Consider the following 25,928-nt stretch of genomic DNA (forward strand, 5'->3'; position numbering starts at 1 on the left):
AAGCTAGTATGGAGGATGGCACATCTATTTGAGTATCTGTGTGCAGAAGTAGGCTGGCTGGTAGCTTTGCACCAGAGATTGTTACTGATCATGCGTTTGCGTGCATGGATGTATACGAGGATGTGCGTGCTTGCACACTTAATGCTACTGCTGGGGCTCAAAAGGCTATTTAACCTCCCTGGCAGTATGATTATTTCCGATTTTTTTGTGCTGAAAGCGGTACCATTTTTTTGCATGGAAATATGTAGTTTTTTTATTGTAGGCTGTAATTTTTAGGAATAACTCACTGAAATCTGTCCGAACAAGAGTCTAGTAAACATCCCGGGTAGGATAAAATTTGAAACACGAAATCATAAATTATAATTTAATAAATAATCATAAAAAATAATAATATAATAATAATAAATTGAATTCAATAATATAATCAAACTAAAAACACTGAAATTTCAAATACAGAGGCAACTTTGCACATCGCTGAGCAAAGTCGCAAAATCGTTTTCAGTGTCTGATGACGAATTTCCCCCACAAATCATTATAACTCAATTCTGCAAGTAGTTCTGATTTACTATCGCTGTTCTCTAGCCGGTCTAAAACCGCTTTTGACGTAAAGGGACGCTTTCTGGACGCCATGGACTTTTCTAAGTATCCAGGCAGAAAGAACAGTCAAAATGCAGGCAGAGCGCCGGACAAAGCAGTAGGGACAAAATGTATATGAAATGCCGTGATACAGCAATGTTTTACTATGTAATAATCATTTTTTAAAAAATGACATTTTTTAAAAATTTCAAATTTGCCGCTGGTTCCGGCGCCCATACGTCCCGACGTCACAGGGACCGGAACACGAAAGCCGGATGCCGGCATCGGCCGGAGGAGATGGCTGGGGACGCTGCAGGGGACACATCGCGGGAGTGAAGGACAAGGTAAGCGCTGCAGGGACTCCCTGAGCAACGCCGCATGGTAAGCCCGAGTGTAGCTCGGGGTTACCGCTCTTGGTACTCAAATTTTACCCTGAGCTACACTCGGGAATACCGCTAAGGAGGTTAAAGCGGTAGTAAACCGCATCCATTAACAAGAAAAAAAACCCTGCAAGGTAAAGACATAATGTGCTAGTATTTACTGCATACTAGCACAATATGTAAAACTTCCCTTAAAACGAAGCCCTCCAGCCACGAGCTGCCACCGCTGTAGAGCCTTCCATCTTCACCCGGTCTTCCTTCCGAGTTCACAAGCTCTGGCCATCTGACTGGCTGGGCTGCAATGACGTCACTCCCGCACATGCGCATGGGAGTCTCTCCCAAGGGTATGCTGTAACCTTCAGAGCGCATGCATTGGCTGAAAAAATAACTTGAATATCTCCTAAACAGTGCACATTTAGGAGATATTCATTTTACCTACAGGTAAGCTTTATTATAAGCTTACCTGAAGATAAAAATATACAAGGTGGGTTTACTACCACTTTAAACTGGTCAACTGCATATAGCCAGCACTGTCTTGTCTACAGCGTTGCCCATGAATCTGTAACATGCTACTTCATGGCTGACTATCTGATACAAACCCAGCTTGCCTGACTTGCTCCTACTTTACAGCTATAATGACCTTGGTCTACACCTGGACTACATTTCTGTCTGCTCCTTCTGTTCCTGATGCTTCAGCCTACATACCTACCTGAGCTCCACAGCTGACACATCAGCCTACCACCATCCCATTGATCTTGTGGTTGTCACTCCTTGTTGCAGTGTTCTTGCTTGGCATTCCAGTGTTCGGTCTTCCTTCTGTGATCTCCTCAGGGGAGGCCATGCATCATTTACCAGACCAGTGACTTCTTTCTTCCTATATCAACATACAGCAAGGACTACAAGGCACTTTTGCCATTCTGTGCCCTTGCACCATTTACTCTACTATAGACCCTAAGCCTCTTCTCTTGAGGATCTTCTGCCAAGTTCATGACAAGTTGTCATATTTTTTTTTATGTGTAACAAAATGGATTTAATTGTGCTTTGTTAATACAGTCCATGGGTTCAGCTTAAAAAAAATACAAAAATAAAAACTTTAAAACAACTACTCTTTTACAGTAGTAGAAAGGGGCAGTCTATTTTGTGGCAACTAAGTTATTGACTAAAAAAGGTTTTTAATTTCCCTGCAAAAATGAAAATCAACAGTAAAACATTGTGGAGGTAAGATTACACAGCAGAACTATATATTTTATAACAGTTATGGAAAAAAGACTGTTAGACCTGAAAAAATCTGCCCACAAGGTCATTTGCATATGTTCCAAGAACCATGGTGGAAAAACTTGTAGAAAATTGTTGAAAAAGTTTACAAAATGTGACTGTTCAAGGATCAAAATTTGAAAAGGTAAAGTGTCCAGAAAGATGCAGCGACTTGAAATAATGAATGAATGAATAAAGGTAACCTCTTTTTTAGAAACATAGGTCCTGGGTACAGGGATGGCAAGCAGGCCTACCATTATAAACCAATACCTTAGGGGATCCCTGTATCTGTGACAAATGGCTGTTGTATCTTTATACCAAGTGCTGTTGAAGCCACCGCCAGTCTTTTAGATGAAGAATGGAAGGATGCCTGTGTGTCAGGCTAGATACTGTGAGTCTATACTTGTTGGCTTCAAAGAAAAATTTACATTTGGATTTACTCTATATGACAAAGGTTTGAGGAGATATGACCATCACACCTATATGAGTTTGGAAAAGTTTGGATATGTTGGAAATTCCATTCCAAATCTATGTGCAATATTATAGAGTTGGTCACTCCATCGCAGCTGTAATAACCTCAAATCTTTTGGGAAGGCTTTCCACAAGGTTTTTGAATGTGTCTGTGGGCATTTGTTCCCATTCAGCCAAAAGATATCTTGGAAGGTCAAGTACTGATTTTGGATGAGAAGACCTGGCCCAAAATTGTCATTCCAATTCATTCAGTAGAGTTTAGGTCAGGGATGTATGCAGGCCACTCCAGTTCCTCTACCCCAAACTCATCAGACCATGTTTTTATGGACCTGGCCTTCCACACCAGAGCTTAATAATTTGAGGGGTGTCTGCATACTTTTTTAGACATATAGAATAATTATGAGAATGGACATCCGATTCCTCACATTTTGAGCCTGATCTGGCATGATTTAATACCTGTGGGGAACCCTCAGATGGTCCCACACAACTTGGGGAATAAAGCAGTGTTCTAATGGCTATGGGGAATCCTGTGGCAGTCCCACATGACATAGAAAGGAGCAAACAACCAGTTAGGTTAGAAAATATTGTATGATTACCTTGACTGTGCAGAGAATGAAGGAGTACCTCCACCACCACTTTTAATTGGCTAACCAGGAATTCTCATTCAACTAACGTATTCCGGTACAGTACAAAAGTTGTAGAGACATAATTTGCCAATTGGGACATGCATGCATGCTCACGTACTGTGTTTTTTAATGTCTACAGCCAGCTTTCAACCAGATTGATTAGAGACCCATATATTTATTGCTCTGCATTTAGGCAGTGGGTGCAAACAATGGAGATCATGCAAACTCGAAGACACTAAGCTCATTCTGAAAATCTTGCTCATCTCCAGTATTTTCCTAAGTTTTGTGGTCTTTAAGCTACAGCTTTACTTTTTTTCCCTTTTTTAAGCCAATTCATCTATTACGCAAATAATTTTTTTCTGCTGTCAACACAGGTTTTGTTATGGTGCCAGTCAAGACATGGCCGATACAATAATGCAGCCAGTGTTCTATGACATTGGAAGTGCTGTTCCTAAGAACAAGAGCACAGACTGATTATCAGTGAAAAGATCTGTCTATTTTTCAATCCCTGAAGCTCAGAACCCGCATGGAGTGCCAAAGCAAATCAAAAACATTGGCCTGGGGGAAAGTCAAGTTTTAAAAACTGCTATTTTTTTCTCTTTTTCTAATACTAATACCTTAAGAAAAGCTAAGCCCACGCACTTAAAAAAAAAATAATAAAATTTATCAGCAACACTTTGTCCAAACAAAATCGTCTGATGACATGGAAATAGATTCAGAAGGCAAAAAATTGGTTGAAAATATTTTAATGAAAACACAAGAAAATAATCAGAATAAGAGTTTGCAGAAGAAAAAAAAATACAAGGCTGGTTCATGTGATTTTCCAAATAGAAAGTCTTTTGAAAAGGCTGGCTTTCTTCTGCAAGGGCTGATGTCCCTTAAGAACACATTCCTTAGGCGGAGCAAACTAGTTAACGACTTGATTTTTGACAACCTAATAAAATACAGACATGGCCAGCGTCAACAGATCTTGGGCAACGCTCAGCCCTGTCTGGAACATATGGGTCCTCAGGTCAGAATATTTCTGGAAAGGTAGATCTTAAAAGAGGTTAACGCATGCCAGTCACATATCTTTCATTGCTCAAACCCTTTCTCAGCAAAATTATAAGGTCGAATAGAGATTTTTTTTACCCAGAGGGTCCTGATATTGCTTATTCAGACATGAAATTGTTTTGTTACTCACTACTCTTTACTGATTGTTTTATATTTTGGAAAGGGTAACTGGGAGAGTATATTTGCTCTATGATGTCATCAAAAGATGCTGTAATGATGTAATAGGATATTGGAAGTGTGCACAAATACAGTCTCACCCTTGACCTCACACCCTTGTATACAAATCATGAGTGACAGGACAGGATGTTAATTGTTAGGCTTTTATTATCATCTGTGCCAATATTGGGGAGATTTCTCCTCTCTCTCTGTATGGACAGGCAGTGATATAAAATCTCTCTAGCAGCCACTTAGAGAAACAAGAAGAGTATATTTTTAGCAGATTGAAGAAGGGTGAATAAAAATGTCTAACTATAGACAAAGAACAAGAACATATTTGATGGGACTTTAAATGAGGTACATAAAAAGATTTATTGCACCATAGATGAAAATCTTTTTTTTATAAATAAAGCAATTTATTAAATGGTAAGCTGATTTATAAACACTACCATATATCAGTATACAATCTACATGATGTTCACATAATAATGCATGTATAAATTCCATTTTTCCAAGTATTTGACGAAACATAATAATGGGTACATCCTGTGGCGTTTCGTGACAATAATCTCACTTCTTCAGGAGCAGATGCCCAATATAAAGTCTGTAAGGAAATCAGCTAGATAAGCAATCTAATAATACCTCCAAATGGACATGTGGGACATGGAGTTGTGTTTGGGATGATCCCTTATTATGTCAATACTGGGTGCTGCTCCTCAGTTTTCCCCTTGGGGTGCCATGTTTTTCATCACACAACCCCTGGGTCCGAAACTTGGCAGTGATTTCCATTTGGAGGCGTTATTAGATTGCTTATATAGCTGATTTGCCTACAAACTTTATATTGGGCATCTGCTCCTGAAGAAGTAAAGTTATTGTCACAAAAACATGTTGAGCCAAAGGATGTACTCATTATTATGTTTCGTCAAACACTTAGAAAATTTTAATGTATATATATATTATGTAAATATCATATAGATTTTATACTGATATATGGTAGTGTCTACAAATCAGATTGCCTTTTTATAAATTGCTAAAAATTGTATAAAAGATTTTCATCTATTATGCAATAAATCTTTTTATTCAAATGTTGTACCTCATTTAAAGTCCCATAAAATACGTTATTGTTCTTTGTCTGTGCAATGTAAGGGATGGAGGCACAGGCTCATCATTTTGTTTATATGAATTTCTAAGAATAATTTTGAATTGCTGTTTTTGCTTTCCTGTCTCAATAAAACCCACTCCTCTTGCTCCTTGTCTTCTCAATGGTCACATACAGGAATAAAATCTTGCCAGAAATGTTAACTCTTCCTGACTATATTCAAGGCTAAAGAAAAACTATGGCTGGAGTTAGGCTTTAAGTTCCACACTCCCTGGAGCTAAGACCTATGCAGTAGGATTCTGCACTCATTTCTTGTCCTCGAAACCTAGAAGGAAGTAGAAGGAAATCTCTCCAAAGTGAGATAGAAAATTCCCTCTTGCACCACTGTCAACCAAACAGGTATTCATTGGAAAATTTCCAGGGCCAGTGGCAGCACAGTAAAAGGGGCAGCATTCAAGTGGAATTCCAGTCATAACTTAATACTAAACCTGCTCCCACCTCCATTCTAAGCATATTCTATCTAACCCTGTGAATAAAACATCTATATACTTACCTATTCTGAAGCTGCTCTGGTCCATTCCCAGGTGAGATGTCAGCAGTGGCTCCTGTGTAGAAGAGGGGCAGCGGACAATGAATGCCCCATAGTTATGCCCCGTTCACACTATCAGCTTTTTTTTCGTTCAACCCAGCGGGCTAAACAAAAACAAACCTGACAGATTGCTGTACTAACACAAGCGGTGTTAGTACAACGATATCATCCACTATGCTATTGTGTTCTGGCAGGGGGACCGCCCTCCTCCAGAAAACACTGGTCAGCATTCTCAGACACTGGCTGAGAGCGCTGATTCGAAGCTGATCAGCAGACCTTTTTTGGTCATACCCAGGGCTGGTGCTAGACTATTTTGCACGCTAGGCAAGACCAGCTATCTGCACCCCACCTCTAAAAAAAAAAAAAAAAAACTTTACCTGTAGTTCTACTTCACCCCTCCTAGCACACATCCCATTTCCCCTCAAATTGTCCAACCTAGCACATGTTATCTCCCCCAAATCCCATCCTCCTAGCACAACCCCATCCAAATTACCCTTCCTAGCACAAATCCTTCCTCCCCATCCGAATCCCCCCCCCCCCCAGTACAAATACCCCTCACCGAGCACAAACCCTCCCAATCCCCCCCCCCAAGCACAATCCCCCCCCCAAGCACAATCCCCCTCCTCTCCAATCCCCCTTTCTAGCACAAATCCCCCCCAATCCACCCTCCCAGCACCAATCCTCTTCCTTCAATCCCCCCACCTAGGACACATTCCCCCAAATCCCTCCTCTAGCTAAAACCCCTTCAAATTACCCTTCCCAGCATAAAACCCTCCACTTTACCCAAATTCCCCCCCTTTAGCGAAAATCTGTGGGAGGTATAGCCCACCCCAGCACACCTCCAAGATCCAATCATGGTGGAGAGGAGGGAATCCAGCGGCTGTGGCTGCTCCCTAGGTGGTTGCCTAGTTAGCCAAGTGGTAGCACCAGCCCTGGTCATACCCCTTATGACAGAAGCCAGATGAACATCCAGCTTCTGTTGGACCAGCTAAGGGTCTTAAGTCTATGGGTGGCATCAGAGCAGCTTCAGAATAAGTATACACATCTTTTCTTTACAGGGATAGATAGAACAATCTAGAATGAAGATGGGAGTAAGTTTAATCCCCATACACATGAGCTGAATATTGGCCAGTATCATCTGGTTCAACAGAACATTTGGCATGTTGTACACCAGCCTGTCCGAAAGAAGCTTCTGTTGAAAGAGCATGCTGGAAAACCAGCATCCAATCAGCATCTGATCAGTGCTGGCAACCAATGGCTGCGAGCTCTGACCATTGTGTTCTGACGGAGGGGCAGTCCCCCTGTCAGAACACAATACCTCTGTGAGAGATCACTGTACTGACATCAGATAGTTAGTACAGCAAGCTCCTCCCAAGCTCTTCAGTTTTTTTTTTCATTCAGCCCACTGGGTCCTTCAGGCACACAAGGGGGTTTTAGGGGGTGTCCAAAAAAAAAAGTTAGAAGTGTCTTTACTGGTTAGGAAAAATGTACCCATCTCTCTCCTCTCGTTTCCTGCTCTGTGTAGTTTGAAAAGTACAACAATCCTAAATATACTATCCACCATCACATTGTAACAACAGTTTTACTAAAATTATCATATGACACAAGAAGTGGCGTTTGTAAAAAAAAAAAATGGTGTATCAGCATTCAGGTGAGCCTAAAACAATATTATGCCTGTATGTAGTATTGATATTGTATACGAATGTATTTTGATAAAATGATACATGATGCAGCCAAAATTACACTTAAAGCTCTATGCATTAACCAAAATTCGAAGAAAATGCTTAAAGTGGTTGTAAGCCCTCACATATATCAAGGGAAGTGACTGGCCTCAGGTGATTCACAGAGATTAAATAAATCCTATGTAAGTTGTACCTGTTTACCTGCGGTCTGCTCTTCTCTACATCTGTTCAAAGTGCAGAATGTAAGAAATTTGTCTGAGAGTTCAGAAAAAAGTAGGTGGGGAGCTGAAACTACACTCTGCGGAGTGAGGAGAGCTCTGAGAGCTGATTGGAGGGAAGACACACACCCCCCTCCATACAGCACACATGAACAGAGCTGAGGCTGTCAATCTGCTGGAGGTCCCTCCCCTGTCACCATTTTTCTCTTGGTTTCAGGAAAACTTGTCAGAAGTGATTCATGCTGATAGTGGTGAGGAGCTGGATGCCCAGACCGGTGATGAAATGGGCCCAGGTGAGAACAGCGCTGGATCCTTGGACTGGTGAGGGTCTGTTTATTAAAAGTCAGCAGCTACAGTTTTTGTAGCTGCTCACTTTTAATTTTTCAAGAGATGACTGAAGAACGACTTTAATCACTTGCCAAACATGCACTGTAGATTTACTGCTACAGTGCGGCCCTGCTGAACTGGATAATGTGTATATATACGTGATCTGGCATTTCTGGGTAGGGGGCACATGCATGTACGCATGCACGCTGCCCCGGCTGTGCTGTCACTTGCTACAGCACAAGTCGTTCAATGGTTCCTAGCAAATGATTTATGGCCAGGACCCACTGATCGGCTGAGCAAATGACAGAAGAGAGCCACTGGTGATGTAAGTGTCAAGTTAGCCAGTTTCCACAAAGCGTCAGTTAGTGACAGATTGCCCACAGCACTATCACAGTCCCACAGCAAGTTGCTGATCACTGCCATTACTAGTTTAAAAATAAATAAATAAAAAAATTAATTTTCCAGTAAATATACCATAGTTTTTAGATGCTATAACTTTCACACAAACCAATAAATATACATTTACTGGGATTTTTTTTACTTAAAGACATGCAGCATAATACATATTGACCAAAATTTTTTGAAGAAATTAGATTTTTTTTTAAATTTTATTAGATATGTTTTGTAGCAGAAAGTAAAAAATATTGTTTTTTTTAAAGTTTCTTTTTTCGTTTATATAATAAAAAATAAAAAAACCCAGTGGTGATCAAATACCACCAAAAGAAAGCACTATTTGTGTGAAAATAAATTATATAGATTTAATTTGGGTACAGTGTTGTATGGCCACGCAATTACCAGGTAAAATAGCACAGTGCCAAATAGCAAAAATGGCCTAGTCATGAAGGGGGTAAAATATTTTGAAGTGCAAGTAGTCAAGTAATATTCACAGACTGATGAGATCATCTCTCTGTCACTCTACTCTTTCCTTCTCTCAGCATGTCTCTTGTAAGCACATAAGCACTGCAGCACAACTGAATGACTCCCCACGCCAAATTCTGCTGTACAGGTGATTGCAAGAGGATGATACTAGGTCATATTTAGGTACTTACACTACTTTTAAAATGTAAAAACATATATAAACATATATATACAGTATATATAAACACACATTATATTGCCAAAAGTACCATGATAGGTTGCCACCTGTGCAATAAGTCTATCCGTGACATTTCCTGGCTATTAAATATTCCACGGTCAACTGTTAGTGGTATTATAACAAAGTGGAAGCAACTGGGAATAATGCAACTCAGCCACCAAGTGGTAGGCCACGAACAATGACAGAGTGGGGTCAGCGCATGCTGAAGCACACAGTGTGCAGAAGTCGCCAACTGTTTGTAGCTAAAGTCAATAGCTAAAGACCTCCAAACTTGGTGTGGCCTTCAGATTAGCACAACAACAGTGCATACAGAGCTTCATGTAATGAGTTTCCATGGCCAAGCAGCTGCATCCAAGCAGTAGGATGCAATGATGTAAAGCACTCAGGCACTGGACTCTAGAGCAGTGGAGATGTGTTCTCTGGAGTGACCAATCACGCTTCTCTGTCTGGCAATCTGATGGATGTGTCTGGGTTTGGTGGTTGCCATGAGAATGGTACTTGCCTGACTGCATTGTGCTAAGTGTAAAGTGGAGGGGGGATTATGGTGTGGGGTTGTTTTTCAGGGGTTGGGCTTGGTCCCTTAGCTCCAGTGAACGGAAACTCTGAAGGCAACAGCATACCTAGACATTTTGGACAATTTCATGCTCCCAATGTGGTGGGAACAGTTTGGGGTTGGCCTCTTCCTGTTCCAACATGACTGCACACCAGTGCACAAAGCAAGGTCCATATAGATATGGATGAGCAAGTTTGGGGTGGAGGAACTTGACTGGCCTGCACAGAGTCCTGACCTCAACCCGATAGAACACCTTTTGGGATGAATTAGAGCGGAGACTGCGAGCCAGGCCTTCTCTCCCGACATCAGTGCCTGACCTCACAAGTGCTTCTGGAAGAATGGTCAAACATTCCCATAGACACACTCCTAAACCTTGTGGACAGCCTTCCCAGAAGAGTTGAAGCTGTTATAGCTGCAAAGGGTGGGCCAACTGTGCGTGTAAAGGCAGGCGTCCGAATACTTTTGGTAATATAATGTGTATATATATGTGTGTGTTTATAATATAATTGTTACAATGTTATAATTTGTTTTATTTCATTTTTGGAAATTCAGATATATACAAATCTCCGAATGGACATAGTAACAGATGTCAACGAATCAGAAGAAAAGTTATAAGCAAATTAACAAATGCATTTGCTTCATTCAGATGATCAACATGATGTGATAGTAGCTCAGGCCCATAGGCCCAATTTTAAGATTTGTTCGACAATTTGGATTTGGATAACAAATGGATCTGAATTTTGTTCCATTCATTAATTCGGATGCACACGATGCCAGTCGATATTGTCAAAACAGCTTATGCCATTTCTCTTGGTGGGTTGGACTAAAGTTCGTAAATATAGAATTCTTCGGATTCCAATCCATTGATTTCGATACTATAGCGACCACATAGCTATCTTCTGTAAAAACAGCTAAATGTTTTGAATTCACCCAGACCAACGAATATACCACACAAATGCTGACAACCAATCAGTTCAACATAATGAATACGAAGAAACGAAATTCCTAAATGAACGAATGCATCCGAAACAAAGCGAAATGAAAATTTCCATGTGCACATGTCTAAATGTAAATATATATATATATGTATATATATATATATATATACATACTCTCCGGCCACTTTATTAGGCACACCTTGCTAATGCCAACAAAATATCGCCCACAACATTACACCACCACTAGCCTGAACCATTGATACAAGGTAGGATGGATTCATGTTTTCATGTTGTATAAGCCAAATTCTGACCCTACCATCTGAATGTCGCAGCAACCAGTCTGCCCATTCTCCTCTGACCTCAACAAGGCATGTTCATCCACACAACTGCCGCTTGCTGGATATTTTCTCTTTTTTGGACCATTCTCTGTAAACCCTAGAGATGGTTGTGCATGAAAATCCCAGTGGATCAGCAGTTTTTTAAATACTCAGACCAGCCCGTCTGGCACCAACAACCATACCACGTTCAAAGTCACTTAAATTCCCTTTCTTCCTCACTCTGCTCGGTTTGAACTTCAGCAAGTCGTCTTCACCACGTCTAGATGCCTAAATGTATTGAGCTGCTGCCATGTGATTGGCTGATTAGCAATTTGTGTTACCTAGCAATTGAACAGGTGAACCTAATAGAGTGCAGCACAGTGGCTAAATGGTTAGCACTTCCGCCTGGCAACACTAGGGTTGTCGGTTCGAATCCCAGCCATGGCACCACCTGCCTGGAGTTTGCATGTTCTCCCTGTGCCTGCGTGGATTTCCTTTGGGTAACCTGGTTTCCTCCCACCCGCCAAAGGCATGCTGATAGGTGAATTGGCTCCTCTCTAAATTGGCCCTAGTATATGTATGAATATAAGTAGGGACCTTAGATTGTACGCCCCTTGAGGGTTAGGGACTGATGTGAATGTACAATATTTATGTAAAGTGCTGCGTAAATTGACGGTGTACCTGTAATAAATAGAGTGGCCGGAGAGTGTCTATATATATATTTACACAGGTGAAAATCGAAAAATTAGAATATTGTGCAAAAGTTCATTTATTTCAGTAATGCAACTTAAAAGGTGAAACTAATATATGAGGTAGACTCATTACATGCAAAGCAAGATAGTTCAAGCCGTGATTTGTCATAATTGTGATGATTATGGCTTACAGCTCATGAAAACCCCAAATCCACAATCTCAGAAAATTAGAATATTGTGAAAAGGTGCAATATTCTAGGCTCAAAGTGTCCCACTCTAATCAACTAATTAAGCCATAACACCTGCAAAGGGTTCCTGAGCCTTTAAATGGTCTCTCAGTCTGGTTCAGTAGGAATCACAATCATGGGAAAGACTGCTGACCTGACAGTTGTGCAGAAAACCATCATTGACACCCTCCATAAGGAGGGAAAGCCTCAAAAGGTAATTGCAAAAGAAGTTGGATGTTCCCAAAGTGCTGTATCAAAGCACAGTAATAGAAAGTTATGTGGTAGAAAAAGGTGCTCAAGCAGCAGGGATGACCACAGCCTGGAGAGGATTGTCAGGAAAAGGCATTTCAAAAGTGTTGGGGACTTTCACAAGGAGTGGACTGATGCTGGAGTCAGTGCATCAAGAGCCACCACACACAGACGGATCCTGGACATGGGCTTTAAATGTCGTATTCCTCTTGTCAAGCCGCTCCTGAACAACAAACAACGTCAGAACCGTCTTACCTGGGCTAAAGAAAAACAGACCTGGTCTGTTGCTCAGTGGTTCAAAGTCCTCTTTTCTGATGAGATCAACTTTTGCATCTCATTTGGAAACCAAGGACCCAGAGTATGGAGGAAGAATGGAGAGGCACACACTGCAAGATGCTTGAAGTCCAGTGTGAAGTTTTCACAGTCTGTGTTGATTTGGGGAGCCATGTCATCTGCTGGTGTTGGTCCACTGTGCTTCATTAAGTCTAGGGTCAACGCAGCCGTCTACCAGGAGATTTTGGAGCACTTCATGCTTCCTTCCGCAGACGAGCTTTATGGGGATGTTGACTTCATTTTCCAGCAGGACTTGGCACCTGCCCACACTCCCAAAAGCACCAAAACCTGGTTCAATGACCGTGGGATTACTGTGCTTGATTGGCCAGCAAACTCGCCTGAACTGAACGCCATAGAGAATCTATGGGGCATTGCCAAGAGAAAGATGAGAGACATGAGACCGAACAATGCAGAAGAGCTGAAGGCCGCAATTGAAGCATCCTGATCTTCCAGAACACCTCAGCAGTGCCACAGGCTTCCATGCCAGGCCGCATTGAGGCAGTAATTGCTGCAAAAGGGGCCCAAACCAAGTACTGAGTACATATGCATGCTTATACTTTTCAGAGGTCCGATATTGTTCTATGTACAATCCTTGTTTTATTGATTACATGTAATATTCTAATTTTCTGAGATTGTGGATTTGGGGTTTTCATGAGCTGTAAGCCATGATCATCACAATTATGACAAATCACAGCTTGAACTATCTTGCTTTGCATGTAATGAGTCTATCTCATATATTAGTTTCACCTTTTAAGTTGCATTACTGAAATAAATGAACTTTTGCACGATATTCTAATTTTTCGAGTTTCACCTGTATATATATACATATATATATACATACATACATATATACATACACACGTACATAAAGTCAGTATATATGTATAGGAAATACACTTACCAATGTCTTGAACAGGGGCGGACTGACCATTTGGAAACTCGGGCACTGCCCGAGGGCCCGGGGTCAGTAGGGGGCCCCATGAGATGCCCTTGGTACCTTTTTCGTAGGCTTTTTTGAGTTTGGGCAAGGACACAGGGGCCCCATGATACCCTATTGCCCGGGGGTCCCATGAGTTGTTAGTCTGCCCCTTGGCTTGAATATATTTTTATGTCCTTCAGAATATTCTGTCCTGCGTATTTAAATTGAAAAATATTTTGGCGGTAATATGCATTAATCATCAGACTGCATGACTCCTGTTCTTGATAATAAAACACATAACGGGCACAGCCAAAGCGAAAGAGAAAAAAAAATAGCAAATTTATTAAAATTGACAGCACGCCCTTGAAAATTTATTTTCTGTCTTTAATAAAGACAGAACGATTTATTTTTACAAAAAAAAGTTTTGTGCCAGTTGATTTAGTGCAGGACTTGATAGCACGGCGTTAGTGTAAACTGACAGCTGCGAGTAAAGTGGTTTTTCGGAGCTGAGACTTCGCTCAAACCCCAGCCATTTGTGTCTAGCTTTGTTATATGTTAACAATTTTGTTGGTTTAACAGTTCACACTTGCTGCCTCGTTATGCATTTGGCACAGGCAGCTAACGGAATGTAAAAGTTTTCTTCATTAAAGTGGGTTCCACAGTGTCTTACAGATTTGTTTTTCTAAGGCCTGCGTGTTTGTTATTCTATACGGTAACCGAGCCATCATCCACCCTGAGGCTTGGAAGAGACGTGCCGTAGAGAGGGGCGAATCACATACCCGGCTTAACATCTTCTGCATTTGATAAAAGCTGGTGATTGCTGCTAATGTTTTCGGGGGGTAGACTGAAACTTCAATCCACGGTATTCATAAAGCTCCAAAAGGCCCTAAGACAGGAGAAGGCCTCTGTGGTTCTAGAAACCAGCAGGAAGCTATAGTCATGCCATGTTGTGTACGTCTCTAAACACCTGTTTGAGGCAGAATGGCAAGAGGTGGAGGCATGTTATTCCTCTGAAAAAAACAAGGCCTGTTCCATGTCAGCATGAGAGGCACCCAGGTGTTTTTAGAAAAGTCCCCGAAGTAAAGCCCTTCAAACCTACTTCTGATCCACTTTGCCAAATCATACTTTAAAGAGGTGTCATGTATCAAGATGCCTTCACTCATGCCAAGCTAAGCAGAAAAGGCGTCGACAGTAAATTGGAGGGGAGGGAGGAAAACCTAAAAGAAATTAAAAGTTACAAAAAAAAAACAAGTTTAAAGAAAAAGTTAGTTGTTCCAACTTGGCTGTTTTCTTTTAATATAATTAGCAAAGCAGTGTACGAAAACAGGTAAAGCTGCTCGCTATTGCTCTGGGAGTTGGCAGGGTTCTCGGTTCCCGGCCTGGCAGTGGAGTTTTCAAGTCCTAGGACACGCAGAGGCAATTGTATCACCGTGACCCAGCTTGTAAGGTTAACTAGAATTATTAACATAACATGACCCTTCCTAACCTTTTTACTATATTATTTACAAAGGCAAAAACAAAGAAACATAAAATAACCTGTTACACATATTTCAGGTGCCGGAGAGTACAACCAGGCTAATCATTTTCCTACTTTTTTTCATCAAATACATATAAAAATACCAAAATAACTATAAAATACATCAAATAAATACTGATGTTTTAACATTATTAAGGGCACATTTATCCTCCCCATTCCACACAAACTAACCACTGACATTACTTAAAGTGTTATTAAACCCACAACAGTAAAATCAGTCTGTATATGCAGTAAAGCATGCTCACTGTGGAGCCTAAGGGGTTAATCCTCTGCATTGTGTAAAAAGGCTGTTTGATCCTGTCTTCTCTGCCCATCCTCTTGTTGAAATGACTACCTGATACAGACTAAACCTGTGGTCTCATGCACATGCTCAGTTTAGTGTGTATTGCTAGAAAGGTTTTTTTTTTTTCTTGGGAGGGTACATGTGATCAGCACAGGGTCAATCAGCACTGTCCAGACAGAGGGTCAGAGGTTTTACATTCTCCTGGAGCAGAAAGAAAACTCCTCCTACAAGCTTTAACCAGTGCTCTGCTGAAGTCACAAGACTGCTATATACTGCTGATGAGAAAAGGTATTTAGCAGTTTGTCCAGACAGAGGGTCAGCAGTTCTGAAGCCTCATAGGACAATCTGGAGAGAATGAAAACTCCTCCTACAAGCTCCAACCAGTGCTCTGCTGGACACTAATAGAAGTCACAAGACTACTATATACTGCTGATGAGAAAAGGTATTTAGCAGTTTATATTTACTAAAATAATTGCATTTCCATGTTCTGTGTACTGTGAGAGACCAGATATAGTGAATGCAGGGGCCTGGGTTTAGTAACACTTTTGCACCGGCGCCTCCTGGCCCTTGAAGGGTTTCTGATGCCGGGAAGCAGGGCGGGGTTTATGGTCATGTGACCGCCATGAAGGGAGACTGGGTGAAGATGGAAGCCTCGGGGAGTCATGACAACGCTTTGCTGGCCCACATATAAGAAAAATATATTAGAAATATATTTTAAAAATATTCTTCTCAAATATATTGCCATATATTTGAAATGCTACAATTTTGGCCATATTCAATATATTTCAAAATATATATATATACTGCATGTTGAAATGCGGTTTTATTACAAAATATATGAAAAATATTTTTAAAAATACATTTCAAATATACTGTATGTTTTTAAAAATACAAATCTACATTTTTGGAATGCATTTAGCAATATATGTAAAATATATGTTAAAACGACTTTATATATGGTAAATCTGAAAAATATATTTAAAAAATATATATTTTTAAAAATCCATCAATGCCTCGATAATGTGGGTGGGCAACATGTGGTTAAGGAGGAATAGCTGTGCATCTGCAGTGCACAATCTTAAGGAACTGCTGCCTCTGACTGCTAGTCCTACATTCTGTCCACCACTTAACTCTCTTTCCCCTGTGTCATCGTACACCATCACCATACCAGACTGCAGATAAAAGGGACATGCTGAGTCTATGCCCACTCCACCTGTCCAACGTATCTAAGCTACCTCACTCCCAGTAATGGAATGAAGCCCCGCCGTGCACCTAGCGAAGACTCCATGCATGCACTCACTCTTTTTTTGCTGTACCTAGTGCAGAGGTTGGGTACCTCTGAACACTGATCTCCCGCTGCTATGGGAGATGGACTGCCAGGGAAGATGATGCCAACAACACTCCCTCACTACAAGGGGATGTCCCACCTATCACAGGTACATGCTTCACGACAGGCTGCTTGCTAGACCTCTGTTACTCTTGGTAACCACTTGCTGTATTTATACCCCAATGTACTACAGATCCAAAGTGGAGACTATATTTGGTGCCGGTTACTTCCCCTTTGGAATAACTTCAGATCAGGCATACACAAAATTTTAAAAGCTTTACTTGGATAATCTCAACTAACAGTTCCTAAACGTGCAGCAGTCTTTTTCCCTATCTACCCTAGTCCTTAACTCAGACTTGTGGCTGCCCCAGCTTACCTGCACAGGTGAGAGTCCATGATCAGGAAAGTCCTTCAAGGCGTTGCCAAGACATTGACAACTTCAGTGTGGACTGCAGGTCCCAAAAATCCCCCTACATGTGGAAGGCTCCAGAACACAGGGCTCTGGTAGAAACAGGGATTCTCAGAGAGGCAGAGAGCCCTGGCAGAAGCAGCAGCTGGAGGGTACATCTTGCTGGCTGTCTGTGTCTTCTTTCCCATGCAGCAGACTATCTCACTAACCAGCAATTTAACCTGCTTACAAATGTTCTCCTTGCTGAAGAGGAAGCTACATCTGAGGACCTGCAGTGCAATGCTCTCTCTTCATTCATTCTGTTAATCTGTGCTTTCTGTACCTGATGCTACTTGATTATGGCTCCATTACTTATCAGATTGCTGGTCATCAGGGGGAAGCTCGGACATGAAGAAGCAAGGTCCTTTATCAAGATACCAAATCCTCCGCCACCCCAGCACCACCACCTCCTCTGCACTGACACGCAACACCAAACAAGTTCTGGTAAGTCTGTAATGGGGAAAAGATTAGTTGCAGGGGCTGGTGACTAGTTTTTTGCCTCTGACTGCCTTTTTTGGGCAAAACTTCCATAATCTAGGTTCTCTTTAAGCCATTACTTAAAGTTATTGCTTGAGATAAGGTGTGAAATTGTCCACTTGGTTCTCAAAACTGATGTAAAAATTAGGCAGCCTCAAACTCCAAGATCCAGATTACCCACCTATCTTCCAGAAGCATTTTTATAATGGGTAGCCTACTATTTGGACTCCTCTTTTTCAGAGGCAATATTCACACAAGTTTCTACTGTCCTAACCACTAACTGCGCTCCACATCAAAATCTATGACTGTGGCCTTTCAGTCTGATAGAAAAAATCTGTTAAATGGCTCCTGACTCTCTGAAGTCTTCCTTTACCAATGAATCACATCATAGCTAATAATAATTCATTCTACAAAATGGCCTTCTTTTATTACTTTTGGCTCACACATAAAGTGAGATTATGGGTGTGGTTTAAAGGGGACCCTACATGAAAAGGCAAGGTACACCTAATACCAAGTGCCCCCTCTCCCCCAAAATAGAAAACATATATTACAAGTTAAAAAGAATATGCACAGTTCTCTAGTGCAATATAGGCTACTCACCTTCCCAGGATGCAGTGTTGAAGCCCAGTGCAGTCACTAGTACCCACAGAAAGCATCTGCAAGTTGTAATATAAGCTTGTTTCCTTGTTTTTCCTATAACTTAAAATGTTTGGACTTTGTAGCTTTTAATTACTAGGTTTCCTTTGAGAATATAATTGTAATATGTGGACCTTTCATTTTCATGCAAGGTCTTCTTAAAGAAGACTTGCCTATACAATGCCTGATCTGATGGAGCTTCCCCACTTCACTGTATATGGGGATGACTCAACAAACCCACAAATAATGATGACTAAAGACCTGTTATTCCCAACAAAATATAGCTAGCCTTCCAATGACATTAAACTTTCTGGTTTTTGAAGCCTCTGTAAAGGTAAGTATAAGGGTGTTCTTTTGTGGTTTTAAGAGTGCAATTGGCTTTATATGGCTCCTGAAGGTTACAAAAGCTCCTTTCAACTGCCCTTGGCCTGTTCTTCTACAGAAAATTACCCTAATTGGGATTCCCTCACTTTAGAGGGATTTACTCTCACTTCCCGTTTGGCTATTTGACAGGAAATGGGACACAAATGGCAAAAATAAACCATACAGGGCTTGTACCCTACCTTAGGCTGGCCATAGATTATCCAATTTCTTGAGATTTTTGGTTTAGATTTACCAAAAACCATATAATATGAGGTCAAACCTAAACAACACTTTCAATTATATCCAATTAGGCAGGCTCTTGCACTTCATAGTTGAAGGTAAATCTAAAGGAAATTGGGCAGAAATTGGACAGAAAATTGTCAAATTATCAAAAATGTTATCCCACCTGCAAGAGAGGGCTGAAAAGGGCAGGAAGCAGCCAGCAGGTGCTGTGCTGAGCAGAAAACACCATTGAAAAGAGCAATTTAGATACTGAGATGCTTCTGAGCTGTGGTGACCTTTTCTGTGGACCCCTGGAGCAGGCGGGCACTTTAAACCCTATTATGGGATGAGTTTATGCTGGCGGTGAGCCGAAGTTTTGCTTTGTACCAAAGGGTAATGAACTATTTTGTTTGTTTAGCGATGAAAAAAATAAAAACTGTTTATTTTTACAAAACATGGCTGGCTAATCTTCCAAGCTCCCAGATTATAGCAATGGCCAAAAGTTGAAGAGATTTATCTATAACGGGCATAGTTAAACCAGTGAACATGTGCATGGTGAAATGAAACCAGGTTTTAACATTTTAAGTATTTTTCTTTTGCTATTCTGGTAACTTAGGTCATTTACATGTAACCATGCAAATAGAATTTAGCAACAACTTCTTATCCAAATTTACTTTGCAACATGTGTGATAAATGTTTTTTACAAATAATAAAAAAATTGAAAATTAACAAAAAAATGAAAAAGGTAAGGAGAGGAAAGATTTAAGAGGTGTTACCTAGGTACAATTAAAAACAAGTTTTTCAGTTTTACAGGAACTAGCATTATGTGCAGCTCAAAGGGCAAATTTTTGGTCTGCACATAAGCACTCAAAATACACTACAAACCAAATATATTAACCACTTGCCCTCCAGAGGATTTACCCCCCTTCCTGAGCAGGCCATTTTTTTTTTGCAATACGGTGCTGCGTTACTTCAACTGACAATTGCGTGGTTCAGCAACTCTGGACATAAATGACATTTATGTCCTTTTTTTCCCACAAATAGAGCTTTCTTTCGGTGGTATTTGGTCACCTCTGTGTCTCTTATTTTTAGTGCTGTAAACAAAAAAAAGACTAAGAATTTTTGAAAAAGAAAATATATATATGTTTTACTTTTTGCTATAAAACATATACAATAAAATAATCCCAAAAAAAAATCAAATGTCTTTGCTAAAAAAAATCCCAATACGTGTAAATTAATTGTTTTACTTGAAAGTTATAGTGTCTACAAATGGCAGTATATATACTGGAATTTTTTATTTTTTTTTTACTAGTAATGATCAGCAACTTATTGCGGGGCTGCGGCGGGCATTCTGACACTGGCGGGGAACTGACTAACTACCATTGACATCCCCAGTGACACTAATAAAGTGATCAGTTCTAATAAAAAGCACTGACACTGTACTAATGACACTGGGCAGGAAGGAGTTAACATCTGGGGCGAGCAAAGAGTTAACAGTGTGCTGTGTGTGTTTTACTAGGGAGACTTGCTGTGCAGAGAGATACAAAACAGTATGTCCATGCTGATAGGAGAGACCTGTGTTGTTTATGCACAGGTCTCTCCCCTGTCAGCTTTACCTGACGGTCGCCAAGTGTCGGCCGGGAATCACCCAGTGCGTGACATCCCTAGCCACCAATAGCAGAGCGAGTAGGGTGGCGGGCGTGCGCCCCCTACCCAGAAATGCAAGTCATGTATATATACGTGATTTTGTGAAGCCCTGCCGCCCTGAAGCAGTACTTCTGCTATAGGGCGGCAGGAAAGTGGTTAATCAAGTCTGCAAACATTGTTTTCAAGCTTCATTCACACAGGACTCACTCTCAGCCCTTCTAAAATATAGAGTGGGACCTTGCTGTCAATTTAACAAACCAAACAGAGCAGTCATGGTGATTAGGGAAGATTCAGTTTGCAATAAAGAGTGTCAGGTTTTGGGCACGCTGTATAGCAAACTGAATATCAGTTTGACTAATGGTGTTCCCAATAGAGCTACATGATTTATAATTACCAAATGTCTGTTTGTAATTGTTTTTTTATTGCCCCACCTTCTATGGTTAGTTGCAGCTGTGGGTTATTGTATATAAGTAGTTGTTCTTTGGTATTTTATTATGACTAAGGCTGGCCATACATTATACAATTATCTGCAGATTTTCTGCCCAATTTCCTTTAGATTTACCTTCAACTATGTAGTGCAAGGGCCTGCCTAATTGGATACAACTGAAAGTGTTGTTTAGGTTTGTCCTCCTATTATATGGTTTTTGGTAAATCTAAACCAAAAATCTGCAGATAATTGTATAATGTATGGCCAGCCTAAGGCCTCTGAAAGGAGCTGAAACGTGTCAGTCTTCACCAGGAATTGATTTGTTTTTTATGTCTTGACGGAACAATCAAGTGCCAGACTCTCACTCTCCTACTCAATTAAAGAAGTGAATAGCAGTTTTAAAAAACAGACTGGTAATAAACTAGCAGCTCTAGTCAGTTACAACAGACCAGTAGTGGGTAAAACTGGACTATGATGTATAATAAAATATCATTTCAATGTATATGAGCGACATGGAGGGGATTTTATTTTTTTTTCTCAACAAAAGTGAAATTTCACTTTAAGTGATGCACTTTATGATATCTGTATGTCCTTATGTCTCTCTGTACATTTCGTACAACACTTTAATTCACTTTGTGTAATGTCCGATCCTGACCTGCAAGTCATAAATTACTGGCTATATATATCCAAACCTGGAAGAATAAAGCACTTAAGGGATTGTGGGACGGTCTCAAAACATTAAAATGATTGGTGACCAAAAGCTTAATGAAAAAGCGTAACTCAATAGGAGGAATCCGGCTGCAGAAAATAAAATGACTACAGGCTTTCCAAGCAGAAATATAGCTGCCAGTATTTGTTGTACATTCTATGGGTTATATTACAGCTGGAGACACATTGTGATTGAAGAATGTCAGTCAATGGAGTGATGTGTAGTTTCCTGACCTGTGGAAAGGCTGGAGCTATGAGAGCGCATCATGATCTTCCTAATCATGTGACCTGCATTATGTCAGCATGGGACACCAGTGTAAGGTTAGCCAAAGAATGGACAGCTACAGACTGCCTCAGATTCTACAACTGTATCACCTGGCTGATAATACACTAGTGATGGGCTGAACACCCCCCTGTTCAGTTCGGGGTCGAACATTCGAACCTAGCGAATACCCCTAATCCCTCCTCCTTGCACGTATCCCCTCTCCTTGCAATTACCCCCCTAATTCCAATTCCTTGCACGTATCCCCCCAATCCTTCCACCTTGCACATATCCCCCCAATCCCTCCTCCTTGCACATATCCTTCCTAATCCCTCCTCCTTGCACATATCACCCTTAATCCCTCCTCCTTGCACAAATCCCCCCCAACCCCCCTCCTTGCACATATCCCCCCAAGCCCTCCTCCTTGCACATATCCCCCCTCCCTGCAATTAACCTCCCTAATTCCTCCTCCTTGCAAGTATCCCCCCAATTCTTTCACCTTGCACATATCCCCCCAAACCCTTCACCTTGCACATATCCCCCCAATCCCTCCTCCATGCATATATCCCCCCTAATCCCTCCTCCTTGCACATATCCTTCCTAATCCCTCCTCCTTGCACATATCACCCTTAATCCCTCCTCATTGCACAAATCCCCCCCAACCCCCCTCCTTGCACAAATCCCCCCTAAGCCCTCCTCCTTGCACATATCCCTCCTCCTTACACATATTACCCCCCCAATCCCTCAACCTTGCCTATATCCCCCTAATCCTCCTCCTTGCACATACCCCCCCCGATCCTCCTCCTTGCACATACCCCCCCCCAAACCCCCTTCTAGCACATATCCCCCCAATCCTCCTCCTTGCACATATCCCCCCTACTCCTCCTTGCACATACCCCCCCCCCCCCCAATTCCCTCTCCTAGTACATATCCGACCTAATCATCCTCCTTGCACATATCACCCCCCCAATCCCCTCTCTTAGCACATACCCCCCAATCCTCCTCCTTGCACATATCACCCCCCATCCCCCCTCCTTGCACATATCACCCCCCTCCATTCCCCCTCCTAGCACACATCCCCCCTAACCCTCCTCCTTGCACATATCCCCCCCCAAACCCCCCCCTAGCAAATATCCCTCCCCAGTGCAAATAGTCACTAATCCCTCCCCCTCTAATCTCAAACACAAATTATTTTCACACCCCCTCCCACACACACATCACACACAGGATCACTAGTCCGGACTGCACACAGTTTATCTGCACCCTGCCTCTTCCAAGTCCCAGCAGAAGGAAATGTGTGCAGAGTGCAGGTCATTAAACTGTGTGCAGTCCGAGCTAGCGATCCTGTATGTGATGCGTGTGTGATGTGTGTGTGATGTGTGTATGTGTATGTGTTGTGCATGTGCCAAATTTGCCACATAAAGCACATATAATTGGATTTGAACAATTAATGAATTCTAGGACACCTGTTTAGTTTCCAAATGACCATTGTATTTTGAGTAATGTAAAAAAACAAAATGTAGCGCTAATTCACTCTACTTATACACTAAAAGTCATATAGTGATAAATTGGTAAATAAAGTCCTCAAAGAAAAGTCCATAAATGTGACTATAGGTTAAATATAAACCATATCTTCAACAAGGTGATGTGCCGCCAATGTGAAAAAGAAAGAATCCTCCACCGTCACCATTTACAGCCTCTTACTGGAGAATATGACCACAAAACATTCGGTCAAAAACAGCGAAAATGGAATACTAATGGATATATTAGATCCTAAATCTTCTCCCAGAAAAGGACAATTCCACAGCTGGTAACTCAATGATGATAATCTAGTATTGCATCTCAGAGATAATGGAATATGTACAGAAAGAACAAAGGCTCCTCATAGTGTAGTATTTAAAATGATCCAAAATTTAATATAAGTATTGCATTTACAAGCATATGATAAAATAAGCATGTGGAGTCAAAAAAGTTTCCAACCAACAAAATGGCCGCAGTGCGTGGTGTGATGGCGTCATAAGCCATAGCTTATATTTAACCTATGGTCACATTTATGAACTTTTCTTTCAGGCCTTTATTTATCACTATATCACTTTTAGTATATAAATAGAGTGAATTAGCACTACATTTTATTTTTTCTTATTATTATATGCTGCCTGCATTTATGTGTTAGATGCTTTTTCACTGTATATAGTGCATTTAACTCAGGTATGTTATATTATTATTTGGTTTACATATGTTTTATAATTGTCTATGTTTTTGTTTGTTTAGTAAAATTTTTGTCAGATTGGACAATAAGTTGTCCGGATCTTTTTGCATTCCATGGACTGCCAGAAACCTTATAGTATAATGTTTGGCACTGTTTTGGAATAGAAGGATAACCCAGATGACATTATAATACACTTGTAGCGCTTCTCTACTTAAGAGCCACTGAGTATTTTTGGGTTCCCTGTCTGTTCTGGGCCTGATTTGGAAGAACCCCTGGCCCTGGAACACAAAGCAATCGCACAGTTTATGGTGAACCAATATTTTGATTGCACTGAGATCAAGCAACAGAAATGGTGCAAACACAAAAAAATATTAGTAAGTATGTACAGCTGCTAGACACTCTGCAAGGCTCAGCCAAATGATTGAACACAGTACCCCTTTAGAACAAACCCAAAATGTCCTGCAGGACCAGAGTTTAAACGCCGATCCCCGCACTGAGATATCTTTCCCAAAAATTATCTGTAGTAGGCTATCAAGAATGTGGGCTAACTCACTTTTGGATTCTCAGAATCGCCCCAGAATATGAAAAAGAAAAAACTCTTCTGCATGCTTGTTGGGGCCAAAGTTGGCACACATTAAGGTTGAGGTCCTTTTTTTTTTGACAGCAAGATTTATTGAGGAAGAAAAAACACAGTTGTAGGAAAACTTCTTCCCCTGACTGATGGTAGCACATTTAGAGAAAGAGTCCCTTGATGGAAATGGGTGAGGGTAAGGATCAGTATAGATGAAGAAGGGGCAGGAGTAGACTCCAATAGAATTTGTATGCCAATAGGTAGGGAATTGACTTGATGAAGCACGCTCCTTTATGCCAATAATATGTTGGAGATGAGGTGCTAACAGTGTCACTGTCCTGGAGTAGTCCTGCATTCAGAGAAATGGGAGGGGGCACAGAAGCTGTAGGCTGCAGTACTGAATTGGGCTAAGAAGTCTGTGTTGCAGGTAGTAACTGTGATACAGAGTGTAATGTACAGATATAACTGAGAAAATAACAGGATATCTGGTAACTGAAGACAGTTTGGGTTGTGGAAACCTCTCACCAAGTATGTAGTCTTAGCAGAGTGAAGAATGGTTTCTTGGTTGGGGGGCCCCTTTGTCCTCTTGACCCCTCAGAGAACAGAATGATACTGGACACAATTCCATGAACTGTCTGCCTGCATGGTCAGCTCTCCTGCTTGTCAGCAATGCCAGCTATCTGTAGCTCTCCGATGCAACCCAATCCGGCCTGGTCCCACCGAGCCCCACACCAGCATCCAGCACAGGTCCTCCCTCTCACACAGTCTCTCTCCTTCCTCCAGGAACTTCCCAAGCGTTCGGTTATAAAGGCCCCTGCCCATTCACCAGCTCCTCTGGGAAATGTAGTTTGTTTTCAGTATGTCATTGCACAACAGTTCTCAGGTACCTGGTCAGAGGCTGTAGTGCTGAGAGGGCTCCCTTTGCGGCTGAGTGCGGAACAACCCTGAAGGTAGGAACAGTAGATGATCATCGCAGAGAGGCACAGGTTGCCAGTGGCCCAAAGAGCTGAGATGATGATTACCTGGAGATGGCAAGATCAACAGAAGTGGCTGCAG

Source organism: Staurois parvus, unplaced genomic scaffold (genome assembly GCF_062004578.1).
Source record: "Staurois parvus isolate SC_StPar_1 unplaced genomic scaffold, SC_StPar_1.0 ptg000390l, whole genome shotgun sequence".
NCBI classification, from domain to species: Eukaryota; Metazoa; Chordata; class Amphibia; order Anura; family Ranidae; genus Staurois; species Staurois parvus.